Source organism: Dendrobates tinctorius, unplaced genomic scaffold, assembly GCF_039654945.1.
Source record: "Dendrobates tinctorius isolate UK_male_01 unplaced genomic scaffold, ASM3965494v1 ptg000265l, whole genome shotgun sequence".
In the NCBI taxonomy this organism is placed as follows: domain Eukaryota; kingdom Metazoa; phylum Chordata; class Amphibia; order Anura; family Dendrobatidae; genus Dendrobates; species Dendrobates tinctorius.
The window spans coordinates 3,316,283-3,342,706 of NW_027361932.1; positions in this window are offsets into that span (position 1 = coordinate 3,316,283).

The window sequence follows — 26,424 nt, forward strand, 5'->3', positions numbered from 1 at the left end:
CCATTCAGGAGTGGCCAATTCCCAAGTCTGTGAAAGAAGTACAACGATTTATTGGATTCGCCAATTTTTACAGACAATTCATTAAAATTTTTTCGGAGATCGTCATACCCATCACCCAATTGACCCGGAAGAAGATACCATTTGTCTGGTCACCGCAAGCGCAGACAGCATTTTCCAAGTTAAAAGCTAAATTCACATCAGCACCGATCCTCGTACACCCGGATCCGGATCGAGCTTTCATAATGGAAGTAGACGCTTCCGACTGTGCGATAGGGGCCATACTCTCGCAAAGAACAGGTGAGAAAGATCTTTTACACCCTTGTGCCTTTCTTTCCCAGAAATTGTCGCCCGCAGAGAGAAATTACGATGTCGGGAATAAAGAGCTATTGGCCATTATAACCGCATTCAAGGAATGGAGGCATCTACTACAGGGAGCATCTCACCAGATTGTTGTATTTACGGATCATCGGAACCTCGAATTCATGAGATCGGCAAGGTGTCTAAAACCTAGACAGGCCCGATGGACTTTATTTCTTAATCAGTTTGACTTCATTGTTTCCTACAGGCCAGGCTCTCGTAATGGGAAGGCCGATGCACTATCTAGGATTCACTCAGGAAACGTAACTCCAGCATTACCTCCGAGGACTATACTCTCAGAAAGAAACTTCATAGGAGTGTTACACAATCAAGATCTATTAACAGGTATTAAGGAAGCCTACGCTGGAGACCCACTACTGATCCGACCCCCCAATCAGGTAAACCTAACCTTGAAAAACAGACTTTGGTTTCAGGGGCAACGCCTGTATATTCCGGAAACGGTCAGACTAAGTGTACTAAAATTAATGCATGACTCAAAGATCGCCGGTCATAGAGGAGTCCAGAAGACTCAGGAATTCTTGTCTCGCTTCTTTTGGTGGCCGACCTACCGGAGAGACGTTCAGCATTACGCCTCGTCATGTGAGGTATGTGCAAGATCAAAGGTTCCCCGCTCCTCACCTACGGGACTGTTACAACCCCTCCCTATTCCATCTCGCCCTTGGGGGTCTGTTTCAATGGATTTCATTGTAGAATTGCCTACTTCTAAGGGGAAAAACACTATCCTAGTAGTGGTCGACCGTTTGACCAAGGCTGCCCATTTCATTCCCTGTATCGGTCTCCCGACAGCCAAACAGACAGCGGACCTCATCGTACAAAATGTTTTTCGGCTACATGGAGTTCCTGACGAAGTGATATCAGATCGAGGGGTCCAATTTACCTCAAAATTTTGGCGAAGCTTCTGTGCTGCCCTGGACATCAAGGTAAATCTATCATCTGCTTTTCATCCGCAGTCTAACGGACAAACGGAACGGACTAATCAAACCTTGGAGCAGTATTTACGTTGCTACGTATGCCACTTGCAAGATGATTGGGTAAACTTACTCCCGATGGCCAAATTTACATATAACAACTCGCAGAGTGCCTCCACCAAGCAGTCTCCTTTCTTCGCCAATAAGGGGTATCATCCCAGCATCCTCCCTCGACTCCCGATAGACACGTCTGTACCCGCAGCAGCTGACCGAATTACGTGTTTACAACAGAATTTAGAGTCTTTGAAACAAATGCTGGCTACAGCTCAAGAGAGATACAAGAGAGCTGCAGACAGGTTCCGTAAACCAGCACCAACATACAAGGTAGGAGACATGGTCTGGCTTTCGACAAGAAATTTGAAATTAAGGATTCCGACATCTAAGTTGGGACAGAAATATGTTGGCCCATACAAAATTGACAACATAGTGAGTCCTGTAGCCTGCCGTCTTAAGTTGCCTACATCTTTGAAAATACACCCTGTTTTTCATGTCTCCTTGCTTAAACCGGTAGTACCGAATCCTTTTCCTGGACATACACCTGTTCCACCTGGTCCGGTTCTCATTGACGGGCAAGAAGAATTTATCGTGGAAGGGATCATCGACTCTCGGATCCATAGGGGGAAACTTCAGTACTTGGTAAAATGGCAGGGTTACCCATCGGAGGAGAATTCCTGGGAACCTCAGGAGAACATTCGAGCTCCCCGTCTGATCCAACGGTTCCACAGCCGATACCCCAATAAACCTGATCTAAGGTCGTCCGGAGGACATCCTTGAAGGAGGGAATAGTGTGAGGCTCTGAGCCATGTTCCTGTTCTGTTTGACTTTGCCCTTACTTTTGCCCTTATCAAAGATGGAGTAAGTAGCTTCACAAGGGGCCATCTTGTTCCTGTTTGACTTTGCCCTTACTTTTGCCCTTATCAAAGATGGAGTAAGTAGCTTCACAAGGGTCCATCTTGTTCCTGTTTGACTCTTCCTGTTTCCTACATGCTGTGTACAAAAGGGACTCAGCACATTATACCTGTGCTTGTGTATCTGGATCTTCACCTGCTGCCAAGCTTGGAGAACTCGCATTGTGCCTGCTTCTTCTATACCTCGGGATTCCCCGTTTGTTACTTACCTGCCGTCCTGCCTGACCGCCTCTCCTGTCCGGATCTGCTCTGCTTCATTCATCTCTGCGGCCTGCTCTCCGCTTGAAGCCTGGTCCAGGCTCAGGACTTTAGGACTGTGTGCTCCCGGACCTCAGACTCTCGCCAGTTGGTTCGTACAGACTCTACCTGTTGCCAGAACTTATATCTGCTTACAGTGTAATACTGAAGCCTGCTTCCTGCAATACCCCTGAACTATCTTTGCATAGTACTGTGACCTGTTGCTACAATACAATACTGAACCTTTGAACATATACTGTGTCTGTCTTCTCTGACCCATGCTACCGAGTTCCATAGAACCTATAGTACCAATTTGACAAATGGAGAGTTCCGGTAGTAATGATCCAAGTCACTTGAATCACTGGGATACAAAAATAGCGTATTGGTTTCGTGCTAAATAAATAACACAGAGGAAATATGTAGGGAAGATAAATTGTGCACAATATATATGCACATATAAATATAGATATCCCTTCCTTACAGCAGAGGTTGGTAAACTGGGAAGCCAAATGGCGCCCCCACTCCACGTTGACTGACCCTCCTTGATCCTCACCAGGACTCCTTATCAAAAGCCACCACCAAACACCTATATATTGTAAGACAGTGCTTACTGCATTTGTTGGGGGGACACTCGTTTGGCAACGGGATGATGCACACAGGCACGTTTTTCTCACAAAAACAGTCCATTTGGTTTGTTCAGACATCATAAACCACTTGAGGCCATGTTATATATCACAGGCTTAACACATAGTACGTAACACTTCTTAGTACACGACTAAACACGCCGGACCTCACTTCGTCCAGTTACCGTGGGTGACCACACAATTCATTAGCATTCATGCAGAAAAGGATATCTGTTGTGAGTTCATTTTCCCCTTCGTCACTGAGGTCTGGTGAACTCCCTATTCTGGTAAAGGAAGGTAATGAGCCTGATTATCAGGCACCTGAGCCTAATGAGGATGACTGGCTGAGTGGAGTCACTGACTGGATATAAGGCTGCCGACGCCCTTCTGCCTTGCGGGTGATTTCTCTGTGGACTTCTAGGACACCAGTCTGATTCCTGCTTCCCTAAAGCTAAGTTTTCTGCTTTGCCTGTTTGCATTTATGTTTTGTTTTTGTTTTCCTTGCTTTTCTGTATTCTGCCATTCCCTGCTGGGATGAGCTGAATCTCCTTTTGCCGGTTGCTCTGTCTTCAGAATATTCCTGAGTACTGAGATAGCTTTTTTTGAAGCCTAGCGTCTTCAGGGCCTTTTTCACTGTCAGTCTGTTGGCTCTTATTTTCATAGGGTTTTTCATGGATTGCAGACAGCAGCCTTCCTGTCCTTTCCTATCTAGGTAGTTTGGGCCCCGTCTTTGCTCAGTCTATCTTTCTGACTGTGTTAGTGTTTTCATCTTGCTTCACCGTCATTATATGTTGGGGGCTGCCTATTGCTTTGCTCTGGGGTCTGCTCTGGGGCAGTTTAGATTTCCCCTTTCTTTCTTTAGGCCTATTTAATTCTCCGACTGTGATCGAGGGGTCTAGGGCATCATAGGAACCCCCCACGGCTACTGTTAGTTGTTGTGATAGGATCAGGGGTCTGCAATCCGATAGCTGCCAACCTCTCTGGTTTTCTGGACTTAGCTAGCATTTCTGTTTTTGCCTCCTACGGTGACTCAATCATAACAGATATCCAGTTTGTCAAGGAGCTCTTCCAGCTGATTCATTAATTACTCTGAATATTTCAAGGAATATCCTGTTTATTACTAGACATAAAAACACAACGCGTTTCGGCTATACATAAAATTAGCCTTCATCAGGTAAAATCATATATATCTTTAAAAGACACATTTATATAGGGGGGAAAAAAGGTTTTTTTTATCAGGTAAAATTGCTCTTATAATTCCCATTTCTTTACGAAGATTGCAAAATCCCTGTGCTCAAACAGGGAGATGATTATAAAAGATAAATAAAAGAAATATTTTTTTTTTTTATATATATATATATATATATATAAACAATGACAAAGCAAAGTCCAGCAATAACGTGAGCAATCCAGGATGCTGTTAAAAAAATTTTTCTTTTTATTCATAAATCCATTAAAATGCAATGGTCCAAGCAGTTCAAAACAGCAATAATGCAGGAAAGTCGTGCAGGTTTGTCCTATCTGCACGACTTTCCTGCGTTATTGCTGTTTTGAACTGCTTGGACCAATGCATTTTAATGGATTTATGAATAAAAAGAAAAAAATTTTTAACAGCATCCTGGATTGCTCACGTTATTGCTGGACTTTGCTTTGTCGTTGTTCACATTTGTATGGATGGACTCCTACATCCAGATCCGGGCACAACGGAGTTAACCAGGTCAGCTGAGGTTCCAGGTGGTTCACAGGAGTGAGCTGGTATACATTGTTGGATTTATATATATATATATATATATATACTTCTTCCATGTTTAAAATTAATAAAGTAATTTATCTTTTAGCATCAATAACAAAGATTTTGTATATACCTCTGATGAGACAAAACTATTCTTCCAACTCGCAGACGGCCTCTCCATGTGCTCTTCAGGAAGTTCATCCACACCTAGGACCTTCCAACACACAGGCCTTCAGGTCCATGGCCTCTCCATGTGCTATTCAGGAATCTGGTCCTACTCCCAGGACCTTCCAACACACAGGCCATCCAGGACCTTACACACTGACCATGTGACCAGACGTCAGTCACATTATATCACTGTAGCCACCCCCATACGTGGGAAGTGTGTGTGGTTAGCCAGTCCCATCCAGCTCCCCGGCTAACCCTGTAAGCCCCTCTTATAAACTAAACAAACACTTGTGGAACTACAGATCCCAGATCAACTACAGATCCCAGAACTGTGACACATACTGGACATTCACAATGATGCCAGTCACTGTCTCACCATCACTGTTACGCCTGCCACTGCCATGCACTGTAACAGGGGTCACTGCCTCACATATTCCCCCTCTGCTCAATCTTGTGGGATTGAACACTTGCCATAAACCAGGGGACTCGAGACCGGGCACCCATGTCACCTTCCCCTATAAGTTGAGAGGGCCCTTTCAGTCATCTTTAAGCGTCATTTTGTTAAACCTTCCCCGCCCCAGTGGTCAATATGCAGGTCTTGAGCTTTAGCCCCTGAGTCAAAGTCTGTCTTTGTCACCAGACCCTTTTTTGTCACCACACTTTCCAAGTGCGCTACTTCACCCGACCTTTCTCTCCATGGCCGCCTCCCATGGTCGGTGTGCTCATAAGACCCACATACAGTCGAGCCTACTGTCAGGTCTGAGTCTGACCCTTTGTGACTACATCTGCTACATGGTCTCCTGCCTATGCTACGCAGCACTGAGTTAACAGAGGAGTCAATACTTCTAACCCTTTTAGCCTCAGATTGCGTACTGCTAGTCTTTAGAGAACCCCTTCGTCTCTCTATACCTAGGGTTGGAAGCGGTCTCCATCTTCTTTTCAATTCCTGTAGCTGTACCTTAATCTGCAGTTTTTCCTGTCTCAGCTGCTCTACCTCCTGTAGGTACATCACTCGATATTCAAGGAGCATTCTGATATTTTTAAGGCTTTTCACTGAGCCGACAATGATTATATATTGTATACATGCTTATAAAATACATATTTGAGAAGTAGATCTATACATGATCTACACACATGGTCAAAATTGTGGGTACCCCTCATTTAATGACAGAAAAACCCACAATGGTGACAGAAATAACATGAACCCTGACAAAAGTAATAATAAATAAAAATCTATGAAAATGAATAAATGAAAGTCAGACATTGCCTTTCAACCATGCTTTCCCAGAATTAAAAAAGATAATAAAACTGATGAAATAGGCCAGGACAGAAATGATGATACCCTTAACTTAATATTTTGTTGCACAATCTTTTGAGGCAATCACTGCAATCAAACGATTCCTATAACTGTCAATGAGACTTCTGCACCCCTTGACAGGTATTTTGGCCCACTCTTCAAGAGCAAACTGCTCCAGTTGTCTCGTGTTTGAAGGTTGCCTTTTCTAGATAGCATATATCAGCTCTTTCCAAAGATGCTCAGTAGGATTTAGGTCAGGGCTCATAGAAGGCCACTTCAGAATAGTTCACTGTTTTCCTCTTAGCCATTCTTGGGTGTTTTTAGCTGTGTGTTTTGGGTCATTATCCTGATGCAAGACCCATGACCTGCAACTGAGACCAAGCTTTCTGACACTGGGCAGCACATTTCTCTCTAGAATCCCTTGATAGTCTTGAGATTTCTTTGTACCCTGCACAGATTATAGACACCCTGTGCCAGATGCAGCAAAGCAGCGCCAGAACATAACAGAGCCTCCTCCATGTTTCACAGTAGGGACAATGTTCTTTAATAATATATGCTTCATTTTTCCGTCTGTGAACATAGAGCTGATGTGCATTGCCAAAAAGTTCCATTTTGGTCTCAACTGTCCATAGGACATTCTCCCAGAAGTTTTGTGGCTTTTCAACATGTGGTTTGCTAAATTCCAGTCTGGCTTTTTTATGATTTTTTTTTTCAACAATGGGGTCTTCATTAGTCGTTTCCCACGAAGTCTAAATTGACTTATACAACAACGGATGATGCGATCTGACACTGATGTTCTATGAGCTTGAGGTTCATCTTTAATCTGTTTAGAAGTTTTTCTTGGCTTTTTTGTTACCATTCATATTATCCGTCTCTTTGATTTGTCATTAATTTTCCTCCTGCGGCCACATACAAGGAAGTAGGCTACGGTCCCATGGAGCTTAAATTTCTGAATAATATGTGCAACTGTAGTCACAACATCAAGCTGCTTGGAGATGGTCTTATAACTTTTACCTTTAACATGTTTGTCTATAATTTTCATTCTAATCTCCTGAGACAACTCTTTCCTTCCCTTCCTCTGGTCCATGTTGAGGGTGATACACACCATGTCACCAAACAGCACAGTGAGTATCTGTAGGTCTCTATACAGGCCCACTCACTGATTCCAAGATTGTAGACACCTGGTGATTTAACATGTCCCTTTTGTCACATTATTTTCAGGGGTACCATCGTTTCTGTCCAGGCCGATCTCATGAGTTTTATTTTTTTTTAAATTCTGTTATTACTTTTGTCAGATTCTAGTTATTTTAGTGACCATTGTGGGTTTTTCTGTCATTAAACAAGGGGTACCAACAATTTTGACCACATGTGTATGTCTTTTGTCCCTGATCCGTGACATTAATTTTGTTATCTCTTCTCTATACCACTATGAGATATTACAAGATATTAGATTATATGAAGACATACGGAATGCTAGCATCGTTTCTTCTCTGTAATATTGAGCCATATCTTCGCACGGCTCAGTGCAGACTAAGTACAATGGATCAGATATATTTTTTGACTGTTAGCACTATATATATATATATATATACACACACACCATATATACTCGTGTATAAGCCGAGTTTTTCAGCCCCCTTTTTTGGCTGAAAAAGAACCCCTCGGCTTATACACGAGTCACGGTCCCTGCAATAAAAAAAAAGTGACATACTCACCTCTCGTCACTGGGGGTGCGCTATGGGGGTCAGGTGCTGGTGTCGCCGCTTGCTCAGGGCCCCAGCAGTGGCTATATTCACCTTCCCCCGTTCCACCGGTACGCGCCGCTCTGTCTTCCGGGTCCTCTGTCTGTGACGTTCAGGTCAGAGGGTGCGATGACGAAGTTAGGGCGTGCCCTCGGCCTGAACAGTCACTGACAGAGGACCCGCTAATCAGTTCATCTCCGTTCAGGCGGGGAGGCTGCACAGGCAGCTTTTCCTTCATTCTTCCGTGGATTACAGCCGGACCGGTAGCATTAGCATTGCTCCCAGATGTAAACTATTGAACCCCTTCAGATGGATTGCAGCGTGGGATATGACTGTACGGCGGACAGGTATGGGATATTGTTGCCTTTCTATTTTGGATTTTTTACAGGAGAAAAATGGCTTTGCTTGGATTGGGAGTTAAATAAGGATAGAAAAATGTGTGTTTACTTATTTCATTAAAAGTCTTTATTCTTAATGTCTGTGTTTTTTTAACTATTGCAGACTAGTGGATTAATAATGGAGAGGTGTCTTATTGACACCTCTCCATTATTAACCAGGCTTAATGTCACCTTACAATAGCAAGGTGACATTAACCCTTTATTGCCCCATATGCCACCCGCTACAGGGCAATGGTAAGAGAGAGGGTAAGTTCCGGAATTGGCGTATCTTACAGATGCACCTTTTATGAGGTTGCTGGGACAGATTTTTTTAGGCAGGGGGGCCCAAAAACAATGGTCCCTCTCTAGGCTATTAATTTTTGCCGCCCTCAGTCACTGGCTTGCTCTCTCTGGCAGAGAAAATTGCCCAGGAGCCCATGCAAGTTTTTTCCGTGAATTAATTCTTTAATTTAGCACCTACTGCTCCAAAATTTTACACACACACACACTACTAACATTATTAGTGAGGGACATACAGTATATACTCTATATATACACCTATTCTACCTATTATATTCTAACCTAATCTATTCTATACTCTACCCGGCATCTGACGGCTTTTAAGCTATCTATCTATCTATTTATATCAAACATGTTGATCATGTAGCTACTGGGCTAACACTACGACCAAGAAGTGTCTACTCAAAAAAACATTTAAAATAAATTTTTATTGAAATAATCCATAATTAAAAAATAAATAAATGTTGGTGCCTCAAACCAGACAAAAAGAACAAACAAATTAAAAAACACACAAAATTAATTCAGGAAAACAAGGTCTAGACACGAAATGATGTATCTCAATAAAAGTCAATACAAGACTTCTCCCGTGCTTCCCCGATACTGTGGAACTCCCTGCCGCAACACATCAGACTCTCACCATCAACGGAAACCTTCAAGAAGAACCTGAAGACCCACCTGTTCCGACAAGACTACAGCCTGCAATGATCCTCGGTCTACTGAACCACCGCACGACCTGCTCTACCCCCTCCTACTGTATCCTCACCCATCCCTGTAGACTGTGAGCCCTCGCGGGCAGGGTACCCTCTCCTGATGTACTTGTGCATCCCTTGTCTTACACTTGTTTATTATTCTTGTATATATTACACTTTTGACATGTAAAGCGCCATGGAATAAATGGCGCTATATAAATGCATAATAATAATAATAATAATAAAAAGTTCAACATGATGAGCAAATCACATCAATATGGTTTCATACACTTACTGCGTTGTTTAATATTAAACACCCTCATGCAATCCAATACTGGAGAGTACTCCTAAAGTAAAGTGCATGTATATAGAAAAAAGTGCCGCATTCATGCAGACCCATACAGAAAAACGGCTATTTGTGCAAAAACATACGAAATCATGCTGCCGTTTTAACCTTATCCCTTCAATGGAGTCCTGCTCCTAATGATATTGCACATATCCAGACAAAAATGACCCATGTATATTGCATAGGTTCACACACATATTGCACATGTCCAGACAAAAAAGTGACCCATGTATATTACACAGATTCCAGCACATAGACCCATGAATAATGCATATTACCTGAATGATGTTCCCCACAAATATACTGTCAAGTGACATGCTGGACTCTCAGACCCCGCCTCGCCTTTCGCACCGCAAGTGCTTCTTCCTGTGTGAACCTGTGCAGTATACATGGGTCATTTTTGTCTGGATATGTGCAATATCATTAGGAGCAGGAAGGGATAAGGTTAAAATGGCAGCGTGATTTGGTATGTTTTGCACAAATAGCCATTTTTCTGTATGGGTCTGCATGAACGCGGCACTTTTTTCTATATACATGCATGAGGGTGTTTAATATTAAAAAACGCAGTAAGTGTATGAAACCATATTGATGTGATTTGCTCATCATGTTGAACTTCTATTGAGATACATCATTTCGTGTTTAGACCTTGTTTTCCTGAGTAAACACTTCTTGGTCACAGTGTTAGCTCAGTAGCTACATGATCAATATGTTTGATTATTCTGTGAAGTGTTGCCCTTCCTGTGTTTGGGGAAATGGGCTTGGGTAGTATGTTTATCTATCTATATATATATATATATATATATATATAACTTACAATCTTCAAATAAATAACCTCTATTCCCCAACCAAATGTCCCTCTCCAGTCCTGATGTGACTTCAATGAACTCAGAGGAATAATTCAGTCTGTCCTCAACTAGATTGAAAATACCCTAAACAGTAACCAACTGTAACGGCAATTTAGCCATGAAAGAAGTCTATCGAAGTTGAACAATTGTCCCGTACTATATTGTTCCACAGAAACTCTCTCCTGAAACAAATAAGTTCAAGTTTGGTTTGAACCCCTTGCATGCCATGTCAGCAGCTGGATGTGGATTAGGACTGTTAATTATGAAACAAACAGGAAACGAGGCAGAAAATATGGAAGTTCCTGACACTGATTTTGGCAATAAACATGGCATGAAACAGTCAATATGCCTATCTATCTACTATATGTTCTATCTCAGCATTGGACATTTTGGCGCCAGAATATAGGAAAGTGCATGCACAGGTACTGCGGTGGCACTTTGGGCCTTAGTTTTCCTACCGACCGAGGTCTGCTCTGGACAAACAATTGATGTATATGAACGAATGGAGAGCCCCTCCAACAGGTGAGCGGTACCATTGATGTGTGTAGCTTAACTCCTCAGCTACATCCAACACCTTTCATGCTAGGTCTCAGCCTTTTCCGTATCACAGTAGCGTTCCTGGCAGAAATCTCCTCACCATGACATGTTCTGGTCACAGACACGATCAGCTCCAATCTCTTGCTGCTCTGGTCTCAGTGGAATGTTTCCACAAGAGGATGTCAATGGATTCCCCTCCAGCACATCATCTTCCTGTTCTGAGTAACTGCAGCCTGCCCTTAAAATGGATGCACTTCCTCTTCCTGTTTCACATCACTCAGATTGTAGCCCCACCTATGACATTTTGCATGTATCTTACAGTCTTTCAGAAATGCTTAGACAACAACGAAATCTTGTGACCGAATAACAACATCATTGTAAGGAATCAACTCTATATATTTATAACAGGAACAGTATTATACTGCTGTGGACACAGGTAATGCAGACACAGGTATATACATGTATATCACCCTGGTGAGCTGACACACATCTCACAGCCCCATTAGCATATGTGATGTTGCAGGATAAAAGTTCATTGGCTAGTCTGCTGTGACAGAATAGAGAAGGCTGCAGACAATCAGTGGCTGGTTGGCTACAGGGATTATGTGATGTAACAATGTCAGGTGACCATTAGGAGACTCGGTGGAAATTGCAGTTTGTGGTGCCGATTTGAGAGATAAGTATGTACTTTTTATTTTATGTTAAACGCTAGTTATTAAGAAGGGTAGAGAACTCATCTAAGGTCACATGCACACGTTGAATATTTCGTGAGGTTTTTTTTCACCTCAGTATTTGTAAGCCAAAATCAATGGGACAGCCCTTCTGCATTTTTACCCCCTCCAGGTTTTGGCTTACAGATGCTGAGGTAAAAAAAAAACACTCAATGTGTGCATGTGTGTAAGTGGATACTTAATACAGCCATGGTTAAGGTTTGTTACCTTATGGTACGTAAAAAGCATAAAGTTAAAGTTTCTTAAATCTGCATTTATTGTTTTGTATTTGTAATTTTAGTTATCGTATATGCTCGAGTATATTTTGTATATGTAATTTTAGTTATCACATATACTCGAGTATAAGCCGACCCGAGTATAAACCAAGGCACCTAATTTGGCCACGAAAAACTGGGAAAACGTATTGACTCGATTATAAGCCGGGTATGCATTGTCACCTCATCCCTATCCTTGAAGGAATGGCTCCTCTTCCCTGACCTGGTATGCATGGCTCCTTATCCCCATCCTTGTCTGCATGGCTCCTCATCCCTATCCTTCAAGGAATGGCTCCTCATCCCTGACCTGGTATGCATGGCTCCTTATCCCCATCCTTGTCTGCATGGCTCCTCATCCCTATCCTTGTCTGCATGGCTCCTCATCCCTATCCTTGTATGCATGGCTCCTTATTCTTGTCCTTGTCTGCATGGCTCCTCATCCCTATCCTTCTATGCATGGTTCCTCATCCCTATGGCCCCCCATGAGAAAAGCATTAAAAAAACTCCTACTTTCCTTCCCTGCACGCCCTCGCAGCATCTTGTTCTTCTGGCTTCCAGCAGCTCCTGAGGCCGAGTGATCACGTGACCCTGCTTATTAAGGTAATGAATATTCACCTCTCTCCACTCAGCTGGGACATGTGATCACATGGCCGCAGGAGCTGCTGGAAGCCGGAACAACAAGATGCTGCGAGGGCGCGCAGGGAAGCTAAAAAGGAGGGGGTTTTTTTACAGCTGCTGGAATCCAGTGGGGGAGGGGGAGCAGCGGAGCAGCAGGTCATAGGAGGCAGTAGCCGGCAGCTCCGGCACTGACTGTGTGCAAGCTATAAGAGAAATATTCATTGCCAGTGCAGTAAATATTAATTTCTCTTTAGCAGTGGGCACAGTCACAGCTGCAGCCGCCGGCTCCTGCCTACTCTGACCCGCTGCTCTGCCACTCCCCCGCCGGCTTCTGGGACAGTGAATTGTGTATACGCCGAGGGGGGGCATTTTCAGAATAAAAAAAATGTCCTGAAAAACTCGGCTTATACACGAGTATATATGGTATATTACACTCTATATAAAAAGCATCCTGAGTTACTGAAGACTTGTATTAAGTTGGCCACACCATGTTAACAATATGACGCATGGAAATGGTGCATGTAAGTAAAATACTCTTATCTGAATATTTTGCCATTGTCTAAACGTAAAAAGGAACGTTTTACAGAAAATTTAAAAACATTTTGGCTGTGCCATCTGTTTGACACAGAAGAATTAAAGAGTATATAGCACTATTATTACCCAAATGCTTTACAAAAATCAGGATCACTGACCCCATTTAGGCTCACAATTTAACCCCTTTGATGTGGGCTCCGGCGGTGAGCTCACATCTTTCCTGGGACATGTCATTTAACCAGTTAAATGCTGCTGTCAAACTCTGACAGTGGCACTTAACAAGCGAGTTGTAGCAGCTTCTAGTCTCCTGTGGAGACTATTGAAGCATGCCAAAAGTTAAAAAAAAATTAAAATATAAAAAATTTTAAAAGTTAAAATCACCCCCCTTTTGCCCCATGCAAAATAAAACAATAAAAATAAAATCAAACATACACATATTAGGTATTGCCGCGTTCAGAATTTCCCAATCAATAATAAAAGGATTAACCGGATCGCTGAAAGGCGTAGTGAGAAAAAAAGTCAAAACACCAGAATTACGGTTTTTTGTCCCCTCGACATTGAATTGAAAATGTAATAACGGGTGATCAAAAGATCGTATCTGCACCAAAATGGTATCATTAAAAACGTCAGCCCGACATGCAAAAAATAAGACCTCACCCAATCTGAGTTCACGCTACGGGTATCGGAAAATGGCGCAATTTTTTTTTTTTTTTTAGCAAAGTTTGGAATTTTTTTTAACCACTAAGATAAAAAAGAACTTAGACATGTTTGGTGTCTATGAACTTGTAATGATCTGGAGAATCATAATGGCAGGTCAGTTTTAGCATTTAGTGAACCTAGTAAAAAAGGCAAACAAAAAACAAGTGTGGGATTGCACTTTTTTCAATTTCACCGCACTTGGAATTTTTTTCACGTTTTCTAGTACACAACATGGTAAAACCAATGGTGTCATTCAAAAGTACAACTCATCCTGCAAAAAATAAGCTCTCGCATGGCCATATTGACAGAAAAATAAAAAAAGTTATGGCTCTGGGAAGGAGGAGAGCGAAAAACGAAAACGCCAAACCGAAAAAAGCTCTAGGGGTTAAATTCCCTATCAGTATGTCTTTGGATATATAAAATAAAGATAGAAATATACAAAACTTCTCTTATCCAATACAATGATAATCGTCAACAGCACACAGACTGCACACTGATTACAACTGTGTGTTCTGTGCGATTTTTATCTACCCATAGATTTCTATGACTAATTTTAACCGTGACTCTGATCAAAATTAAATAAGTCTCTGTGATTTTTTGCATACATGTGCATAGCCCCATAAACTATAATGGGTGTATGTTTATTCATGCATTTATTTTACTCACTTATATAGCAGCAATAATATATACCGTGCTATACAAATATTATTGGCACTGTCCCCATTGGGGCTCACAATCTAGATTCCCTATCAGTATGTCTTTGGACTTTGGGAAGAACCCGGAGAATCCAGTGGAACCCACGCAAACAAGGGGAGAACATACAAACTCCTCGCAGATCTTATCCTTGGTTAGACTTGAATCCAGGACCCCAGCGCTGCAAAGTAACAGCGCTGACCACCATGGACAGAACACGTATGTGAAAAGCGGATGTCTGAATGAGGCCTAAGAGACAGCGCTCAGAAAAGATGGCAAGCCTTTCTTGCTGCATAACTAATACCACTAGTGCATTGACTGAGGAAGTAATCTCTTTTTAAAGCAATACTGTGGATTGATGCCAATAGGGGAACATGGGGAGCTTACAATAAATCCTTTATATTGAACTGCAAGGCTGCTTGTGAAACAATCACAAAAGGATGGAGTCGCACATGAGTGGTTTTACTTGTTGTAAAGGACAGAGAAAACCCTTCTACATTGTTCGGTGAAATGTGACTGTACATATACAAAGTGCCAAGCACCCAGCTGCCCTTCTTGATTCAGGTAAACAGGCTTTATTTGTACAGTAAGGGCTGAGAGCTAGAGCAACACAATGGGTTAAGCTGATGTAGACATATCCTGGTGGCATTGAACTTTCAGCCAGATTTCCAGAGGCCTCATTATGCCGTTTACAAGAGGCAGAGAACACTGAATAATTAAAATCCCTATTAATCCACAACTCTGTGAAATATAAAGGGGAGTGATGCAAAGACCAGGTGCTGGGGACATTATAGCTGCAAAATGTGGCATTTTCGGGGGTGATTTGGGCTGTACTTATGTCTGTACACACTAAAATATTGTTAATTATGATTTCTACTATTACAATATCAGCCTTTACGATGGGCAACTAGATGTAACAAGACTGTATGAGAATTTGTAAGAATGCTTGGTGGCTGGCAACAATCGGGTTAAGACTAGACTCCTGCTGGAAGCCAGCGAGGGCCTTTCTTCAATCCTTGATCACTTTGGAAGGTGGATAGTTCTACATGTGAGAGCTTTGATTGTCCTTAATGTCCCATTAAACACAATTACACCTCAGATTAAACTCTGCCATTTGTTGTTATTGAAAGTGAATGTGAGGGCAAAAAGAAGGAAAAGATTGCAATTAACCCCTGGAGATTGCTGCTTCTTGCCTTACAAGATCTCAAATTACACTTCATGTTAATTGTTTGTTTTTTTTCACATTTTCTTCAAGCTTTCCATGCGCACAGTTCCCAAAGAGACAGCATATGCAATGGTTGGGTGAGTGTTGTTGAGGCTTTTGTTTTACTATGCAAATCACTCCTAACACTTACCATATATACTCGTGTATAAGGCTAGTTTCACACTTGCTTTTTTTTCCAGCGCGTTTTTCCCGCAAAAAAACGCATTGAAAAAACGCATACATAAGCATACAACTGCTGCGTTTTTTTCAAGCATTTTTATGAGCATGCATGAAAAAAACGCAGCGTTTTTATGCGTTTGTATGCGTTTTTAGCGCGTTTTTACCGCGTTTGCGTTTTTTTCCAACATTTTTAGGTGGCCCCTCACACTACCCAAACCATGACTTTACTAACCCTAACCCTGACCCTAACCCTAACCCTAACCCTGACCCTAACCCTAACCCTGACCCTAACCCTTAACCAAATCATACTTAACCCTAACCCAAACCCTAAACCCTAACTAACCCTAACCCTAACCCTAACCCTGACCCTAACCCTAACCCTGACCCTAACCCTGACCCTAACCCTAACCCTAACCCTAACCCTGACCCTAACCCTAACCCTAACCCTGACCCTAACCCTTAACAAAACCATACTTAACCCTAACCCTGACCCTAACCCTGACCCTAACCCTAACCCTAACCCTGACCCTAACCCTAACCCTAACCCTGACCCTAACCCTTAACAAAACCATACTTAACCCTAATCCTGACCCTAACCCTGACCCTAACCCTTAACCAAACCATACTAAACCCTAACCCTGACCCAAAACCCAACCCTAACCCTGACCCTGACCCTAACCCTAACCCTAAACCCCCTTAACTAACCCTAACTCTAACTCAAACCCCTAAATTCCATGGTTAAAAAAAAAAAACGCATATGCAAAAAAACGCTTACATGAGCATGCCAGTGCGCACATATGTGCATCCATAGGCTATAATGGCCATTTTTAGCGCAAAACGTGCGCATATGTGCGCATGCGCTTTTTTGCAGGGCCAAAAAATGCAACATGATGCGTCTGGAAAATCCAATCGCACACCCCAAAAAAACGCAGCGCATGAAAATCGCATACATGCGCTTACAAGCGCGCAGGTATGCGCACCCATGTTAAATATAGGGGAAAAAACGCATGCGCAGGTTAGCGTTTTTTTCCAGCGCTAAAAAACGCAAATGTGAAACCAGCCTAAGCCGAGTTTTTCAGCACTTTTTTGTGCTGAAAACACCCCCTCGGCTTATACACGAGTCAATTGTTCTAGAAAGTCGGTGGGGAAGGGGAAGCGACGGAGAAGTGGGTTACAGAGGCAGGAGCCGGCAGCTGTGGCTAAAGCCTGTGCTGCTGCTAAAGAGAAATGAATATTCATTTCTCTTTTAGCGTGCGCCAGCTTCCAGCACACATCCTACATACCTTCCAGCTCCTTCGCTGCATCTCCTTCGTTCCGGCACCAGCAGCATTTCCAGTCGAGCGATCATATGGCCCTGTTCATTAAGGTTATGAATATTCACGCCTCTCCACTCCCATAGGCGTGTAATGAATATTCATTACGTTAATGAGTGGGGCCACGTGATCACTCTGCAGGAAGTGCTGCTGGCTCTGGAACGAAAGAGATGCAGCGAGGGCGTGCAGGAAGGTATGTAGGATGTAGTTTTCTTTTTAATGGAAACCATGCATACAAGGATTGGGGATAAGGAGCCATGCATACAAAGAGAGCGACGGGGGAGCCAAGCATACAAGGACAAGGACCGGGGAGCCATGCATACCAGGATAGGGATGAGGGGACAATGCATACCCGGCTTATACTCGAATCAATAAGTTGACTCTGTTTTTTGTGGCAAAATTAGGTGCCTCGGCTTATATTCGGGTCGGCTTATACTCTAGTATACGGTATATTATACTTGATGTTTAAAATAGATACTTAAAGAGTAACTGTCATTTTAATTTAAATTGCTCTATATGTGTTTTCAACTATGCAAGCTTATATCTGGTAACCACCTCTTTCAATCTCTGCTCTGAATCAACTCCTCCATTTAATGTCAGCAAGCAGTTAATCCTGAATTCTCTATATGTGTTTTCAACTATGCAAGCTTATATCTGGTAACCACCTCTTTCAATCTCTGCTCTGAATCAACTCCTCCATTCAATGTCAGCAAGCAGTTAATCCTGAATGCTCTATATGTGTTTTCAACTATGCAAGCTTATATCTGGTAACCACCTCTTTCAATCTCTGCTCTGAATCAACTCCTCCATTCAATGTCAGGAAGCAGTTAATCCTGAATGCTCTATATGTGTTGTCAACTATGCAAGCTTATATCTGGTAACCACCTCTTTCAATCTCTGCTCTGAATCAACTCCTCCATTCAATGTCAGCAAGCAGTTAATCCTGAATGCTCTATATGTGTTTTCAACTATGCAAGCTTATATCTGGTATATAGTTATTTCAACTTACTCTGCTTGTCCCCTTATGTTGTGAGGTCAAGAAACTTTTCAAAGTGCTATATGATCCATGTAGTGCTGGACATCTGTTTATCTGACCACGACATTTTATTGGGCCCTGGTGTCTCAATTTAGTTTGATTGATTAACGAAAAGAGAGAGGAAAAAAAAAAACAATCCTTAGCCTCCTATAAATTCAGACATAGTTTGGGGAAAGCATTTATGCACACTTTATCGAAGTACAGTTTATCAAAGTACTGGCAGTTATAACAGGGCAGGAGACAGGTAAGACATTTATATACATCTACTCCCTGTACATTTGGATTACAACAAATACTGTATAAACCATATGCATTTGTGTATGCATTTGTGTAATTTATATCCTGGCCGCTGCATTCACACACATCCACCACCCTGGCATTAACTCTCTACACTCCATCCATATCGGCCCCTCGCTTCTTTCCTCTCCTATGTATAGCACTCACACTCTTTTCACATTGTTAAATTGCACAGATCCAGTCAGTCCCCCCATTCAACAAAAGAGACGCTCTCACAAATCACTTAACCATCTGCTCTCTCTTTCTATCCTCCTTCTCCTAGTCGCAGGAGACATTGCTCCCAACCCTGGTCCCCCATGTTATAGAAAGTCAAACCCCCCTACTGCTACACTCAGAAACCCCTCTAATCTTATTAATATTCCCTGCCTGCCATCTGTCTCTCTTAATTGTGGACTTTGGAATTCTCGCTCAGTGTGTAATAAACTCTCCTTCATTCATGACTTTTTCCTGGATCCAGCAGTCAGACACTACCGCTGCTGCTGCTCTTTCATATGGTGGACTACACTTCTCTCATACCCCAAGAACAGACAATAGAGCAGGTGGAGGCGTTGGTCTGCTTCTATCACCAAAATGTACCTTTCAGGTTATCCCTGAACTACCCTCACTAGTCTTCCCTTCTTCTGAGGTCCATGCCATCAGACTCTACACCCCCTTCTCCATGCGAGTGGTGGTGGTGTATCATCCTCCCTGCCCCTCCCATCAGTTCCTGGATCATTTTGCCACTTGGCTTCCACATTTTCTCTCCTGTGACATCCCTACACTCATCATGGGAGATTTCAACATCCCCATTGCTCTTCCCCTCTCCCCATCTGCTACTCACTTTTTATCTCTAACCTCCTCGTTTGGCCATTTGCAGCTTACTAATTCTCCAATGCATGAAGACGGAAACTCCCTTGACTTGGTCTTCTCTCGGCTTTGTGCAGTGGATGATTTCGCAAACTCCCCTCTCTGACCACAATCTTCTTTCACTCTCTATCAAGAACTGCCAGGCTGCTCATGTCACCCCTACTGTCCATACTTATAGACACATACAGGCCATTAGCACCCAGAAACTTACGGAGAACTTGCAGTCTTCATTGGCCCCTATCTCCTCCCTCTCATGTCCTGATTCTGCACTGAAGCATTGCAATGAAACACTTCAAAGTGTCCTGGATGGATTTGCACCCGCTATAAATAGAACACCACAACACAGACGGCGACAACCCTGGCACACCCTGCAAACACGTTTCCTGCAGCGGTGCTCCAGGTGCGCCGAACGTCTGTGGAGAAAATCCAATCTACACGAAGATTTCATCCATTATAAGTTTATGCTTCGAACATACAACACTGCCCTTCACCTCTCCAAACCTATTTCAACACCCTCATCACCTCACTGTCCAATAACCCGAAACGTCTCTTTGACACTTTTCATTCTCTACTCAACCCAAGAGTACAGGCCCCAACCACGGAGCTCCGAGCAGACGATCTAGCCAATTACTTCAAAGAAAAAATTGACCAGATCCGACAGGAAATTATCTCACCAATCACCTCATACCATGCACTGTCCTCCCTCCCCCACTGCATCTAGCTCACTCTCTGATTTTGAACCAGTCACAGAAGAAGAAGTAAGCAGGCTCCTTGCATCTTCTCGCCCAACCACTTGCATCAGTGACCCATTTCCGTCACATCTCCTCCAGTCCCTTTCCCCTGCTGTCATCACTCACCTAACTAAAATATTTAACCTCTCTCTCTTCTGGCATCTTTCCCTCCTCATTTAAGTATGCCATCATACATCCACTACTTAAAAAACCATCCCTCGACCAAAACTGTGCCGCTAACTATAGACCTGTCTCTAATCTTCCCTTCATCTCTAAACTCCTGGAACGCCTGGTCCACTCCCGTCTTATCCGCTATCTCTCTGATAACTCTCTTCTCGACCCTCTCCAATCCGGCTTCCACTCCTTACACTCTACTGAAACTGCCCTCACTAAAGTCTCTAATGATCTACTAACAGCTAAATCTAATGGTCATTACTCCATGCTAATTCTCTTGGATCTCTCTGCAGCATTCGACACTGTGGATCATCAGCTCCTCCTCACTATGCTCCGTTCCATTGGCCTCAAGGACACCGTTCTCTCCTGGTTCTCCTCCTATCTCTCTGACCGCTCCTTTACTGTATCTTTTGCTGGTTCCTCCTCCTCTCATCTTCCCCTTACTGTTGGGGTTCATCAAGGATCAGTCCTAGGCCCCCTCCTCTTCTCCTTGTACACCACCCCTATTGGTCAAACATCAAACAATCAGTAGATTTGGTTTCCAGTACCATCTCTATGCTGATGACACCCAATTATCATAGAATCATAGAATCGTAGAGTTGGAAGGGACATCCTGGGCCATCTGGTCCAACCCCCTGCTCAAAGCAGGATTCGCTAAATCATCCCAGTCAGATGTCTGTCCAGCCTCTGTTTGAAGACTTCCATTGAAGGAGAACTCACCACTTCTCGTGGCAGCTTGTTCCACTCATTGATCACTGTCAAAAAAATTTTTCTAATATCTAATCTGTGTCTCCTCCCATTCAGTTTCATCTCATTGCTTCTAGTCTTTCCTTGTGCAAATGAGAATAAAGTTGATCCTTCTACAATGTGACAGCCATTTAGATATTTGTAGACAGCTATTAAGTCTCCTCTCAGTCTTCTCTTTTGCAAACTAAACATTCCCAAATCCTCCAACCTTTTCTCATAAGACAGGGTTTGCAGACCGGTCACCATTCTGGTCGCTCTTTTCTGAACTTGCTCCAGTTTGTTGATGTCTTTTTTAAAATGTGGTGCCCAAAACTGGACACAATATTCCAGATGAGGTCTGACCAAAGAGGAGTAGATGGAAATAATGACTTCACGTGATCTAGACTGTATGCTTCTGTTAATACATCCTAGAATTGCATTTGCCTTTTTGCTGCTGCATCACACTGTTGACTCATATTCAGTCTGTGATCTATTAGTATACCCAAGTCTTTTTCACATGTGCTGTTGCTTAGCCCTATTCCTCCCATTCTGTATATGCTTTTTTCATTTTTATTGCCCAGATGTAATACTTTGCATTTTTCCCTGTTAAAAACCATTTTGTTAGTTGCTGCCCACTTCTCCAGTTTATTTAAATCTTTTTGAATCCTCTCTATCTCTTCTCTAGTATTAGCTATCCCTCCTAGCTTTGTGTCATCAGCAAATTTAATCAGTTTACCCTCAATTCCTTCATCTAAATCGTTGATAAAGATGTTGAACAATACAGGGCCCAGGACAGAGCCCTGTGGTACCCCATTTGAGACATTCTTCCAACTGGATGTGCAGCTATTTACGACCACTCTTTGGGTCCGATCACTAAGCCAGTTATGAATCCACCTAACAGTTGCTTTGTCCATTCCATACTTAGTCATTTTTTCAATAAGGATTGTATGAGATACTTTGTCAAATGCTTTGCTGAAGTCAAGATATACTATATCTACAGCATTTCCTTGATCCACCCAATCAGTGATTCTGTCATAGAAGGAAATTAAGTTAGTCTGACATGACTTATTAGTTACAAACCCATGCTGACTCTGCTTAATCACTTCGTTCTTATCCAGGTACTGACATACATGTTGTTTAATTATTTGTTCAAAGATCTTTCCTGGTATAGAAGTCAGACTCACCGGCCTATAGTTGCCTGGGTCCACCTTCTTCCCCTTTTTGAAGATAGGAACAACATTTGCTCTTCTCCAGTCTTCTGGGACTTCTCCTGTTCTCCAAGAATTTTCAAAGATTTTGGAGAGGGGTTCAAAAATTTCTTCTGCTATCTCCTTCAGTACTCTGGGGTGTAATTCATCTGGACCTGGAGACTTGAATTAATTTAGGTTAGCTAAGTGTTTCCTCACTATCTTTCTGTTTATAGATATCCTGGATTAGCATGCGTGCGGGCTCACGCGTGCAACAGATATTAAGTGCAACAGGATCAAGTGTTTTGCAGTTAGACAATGCATTGAAGCTGATGTTCTTCTCTTCTCTTCTTCACACAGGTATTTAATTCCATCATCCATGTGTGCTGTCTGACAAGTGTGAACTGCATCATATGTTGCAAGATATTTTCATGGTATTTAATTCCATCATCCATGTGTGCTGTCTGACAAGTGTGAACTGCATCATATGTTGCAAGATATTTTCATGGTATTTAATTCCATCATCCATGTGTGCTGTCTGACAAGGGTGAACTGCATCATATGTTGCAAGATATTTTCATGGTATTTAATTCCATCATCCATGTGTGCTGTCTGACAAGTGTGAACTGCATCATATGTTGCAAGATATTTTCATGGTATTTAATTCCATCACTCCTGTGGTGGGTCTTTTTTTTTTTTTTCTTTTTGGTTTCTGCTTTGAAGTGTAGAAAGGTTTTTTTTTCCCTTTCTCTGTTTGATGGCCTTGTCCAGCGTTAGTTATTTACCCTGCATAGTAATGCCTGCTCTGGCCTTGTGCTAATTGGTTAATTACTGATTGTGGCCTTTTGGTGGCTGAAGCTAGCAGACATTTCATTTCATATATATTTAGCTCTGGCTGGGATAGCACGCGTGCAACAGATATTAAGTGCAACAGGATCAAGTGTTTTGCAGTTAGACAATGCATTGAAGCTGATGTTCCTCTCTTCTCTTCTTCACACAGGTATTTAATTCCATCATCCATGTGTGCTGTCTGACAAGTGTGAACTGCATCATATGTTGCAAGATTTTTTCATGGTATTTAATTCCATCATCCATGTGTGCTGTCTGACAAGTGTGAACTGCATCATATGTTGCAAGATATTTTCATGGTATTTAATTCCATCATCCATGTGTGCTGTCTGACAAGTGTGAACTGCATCATATGTTGCAAGATATTTTCATGGTATTTAATTCCATCACTCCTGTGGTGGGTCCTTTTTTTTTTTTTTTTTTTGGTTTCTGCTTTGAAGTGTAGAAAGGTTTTTTTTTCCCCTTTCTCTGTTTGATGGCCTTGTCCAGCGTTAGTTATTTACCCTGCATAGTAATGCCTGCCCTGGCCTTGTGCTAATTGGTTAATTACTGATTGTGGCCGTTTGGTGGCTGAAGCTAGCAGACATTTCATATATATTTAGCTCTGGCTGGGATAGCACGCGTGCGGGCTCATGCATGCAACAGATATTAAGTGCAACAGGATCAAGTGTTTTGCAGTTAGACAATGCAGTTGGACAGGGCAGGAGACAGGTAAGGTGCATAAGTTTTTCATGCACGCTTGCTTCTTGGTCAGTCGTACTACATATGCATTGATCATATCAACCTGCTGCTTATTTGTCTTCACCTCTGCTTTTTAACAACTCGCCTGCCATTTTACACATTCTGTGCACTCTCTGCATATCCACCCCTCCCTTTTCCCCTCTCCCATGTATAACTCTGAGGCTCTATTGACATTTCTTACCCACACCAAACCATCCAAAACCTCCATGCAGCACTCAAAACATTCATACAAATCATCCCACCACCTGCTTTTTCTGTTTTTTCTCCTTTTACTAGTTGCAGGTGACATCTCCCCCAACCCTGGGCCTCCCTCCACCAGCATACGTTACTCTCCTCCAGCTGCATATAGAAACCCTGCTAATCTTATTAACATTCAGTGCATGCCTTCTCCTATCACTTTCCAATGTGCTCTCTGGAATGCACGGTCTGTGTGTAACAAACTGACTTATATTCACAATCTTTTTCTCTCTAATTCCCTTCACCTTCTGGCTATTACAGTAACCTGGATCCAGCATTCAGACACCACCGCTGCTGCCGCTCTCTCGTTTGGTGGGCTGAAATTTTCACATACCACCAGACTTGAGAACAGACAGGGTGGAGGTGTTGGTTTGCTCCTTTCATCACAATGTGCTTTCCAGGTCATCCCCCTGGTTCCCTCACTTACATTTCCTTCCTTTGAAGTCCACGCCGTCAGACTCTTTAAGCCCTTCTCCTTACGAGTGGCAGTTGTTTATCGCCCTCCAGGCTCCTCCCGCCAGTTTCTAGACCACTTCGCCACCTGGCTTACTCACTTTCTATCCTGTGACATCACCACCCTCATCATGGGAGACTTTAACATCCCCATCAATGATCCACTCTCCCAGTCTGCCTCTCATCTTCTTTCTCTAACTTCTTCATTCGGCCTCTCACAGTTTACTAATTCTCCTACACATGAGGACGGGAATACTCTGGACCTGGTTTTCTCCCATCCCAGCTCACTGCACGACTTTACTAACTCACCTCTCCCGCTCTTGGACCACAACCTTCTTTCCTTCTCAGTCAAGAATTGTCTCCTCACCCGGGACACCCCCACTTACCACACTTATCGGAATACACGTACCATTAATACCCAACAGCTTATGGACAATCTCCACACATCTTTAGCCCCCATCTCCTCCCTCTCCTGTCCAGACATAGCATTGTCACACTTCAATAATACACTGAAGAATGCTCTAGATGAAGCAGCACCTTCTATACGCAGAAAGACCCGACACAGACAACGGCAGCCCTGGCACACAACGCAAACACGCTTTCTTCAGCGCTGCTCAAGGTGTGCAGAGCGGCAGTGGAGAAAATCTCTCTTAGCAGAAGACTTCACCCACTATAGGTTCATGTTCAAAACCTATAACTCTGCCCTTCATCTGGCCAAACAATCCTACTTCACCACCCTCATCACCTCACAATCCAACAACCCAAGATGACTTTTTGAAACCTTAAACTCCCTCCTGAAACCTAAAGTACAGGCCCCCATCACCAACCTCAGTGGTGAGGATCTGGCCACTTATTTCCTAGAAAAAATCAACCACATCCATCAGGATATCTCAGCCCAATCTCCTCAGTGCCTGGATCCCCTTCCCTGCCGCACCTCAAGCTCACTAGACATCTTTGAGCCTGTTTCAGAAGAAGAAGTTTCCAAGCTCCTCGCTTCTGTTCGGCCTACAACCTGCAACAGTGACCCCATTCCTTCACAGCTCCTGCAGTCTCTCTCACCAGTGGTCACCACTCACCTGACTAAAATGTTTAACCTCTCTCTTTCTTCAGGTATATTTCCCTCCTCATTTAAACATGCCATCATAACCCCTTTACTTAAAAAGCCATCCCTGGACCAGAACTGCACTGCTAACTACAGACCTGTCTCTAACCTTTCCTTCATCTCTAAACTCCTGGAACGCTTGGTCCACTCCCGTCTAATCCGCTATCTCTCGGATAACTCTCTTCTCGACCCCTTACAATCTGGTTTCCGCTCTTTAAACTCTACTGAAACTGCCCTCACTAAAGTCTCTAATGATCTAATAACAGCTAAATCGAAAGGTCATTGCTCCCTGCTGATTCTCCTGGATCTCTCTGCCGCATTTGACTCTGTGGATCACCAGCTCCTCCTCACTATGCTCCGCTCTATAGGCCTCAAGGACACAGCCCTCTCCTGGTTCTCCTCCTACCTCTCTGACCGCTCCTTCACTGTATCTTTTTCCGGCTCCTCTTCCTCTCCTCGTCCCCTTACTATCGGGGTCCCGCAGGGCTCAGTCCTAGGCCCCCTCCTCTTCTCTTTATACACTGCCCCTATTGGACAAACAATCAGCAGATTTGGGTTCCAGTATCATCTCTATGCTGATGACACCCAATTATACACTTCTTCCCCTGACATCACCCCTACCCTAATTCAAAATACCAAGGATTGTCTGTCTGCTGTCTCTAGCATCATGTC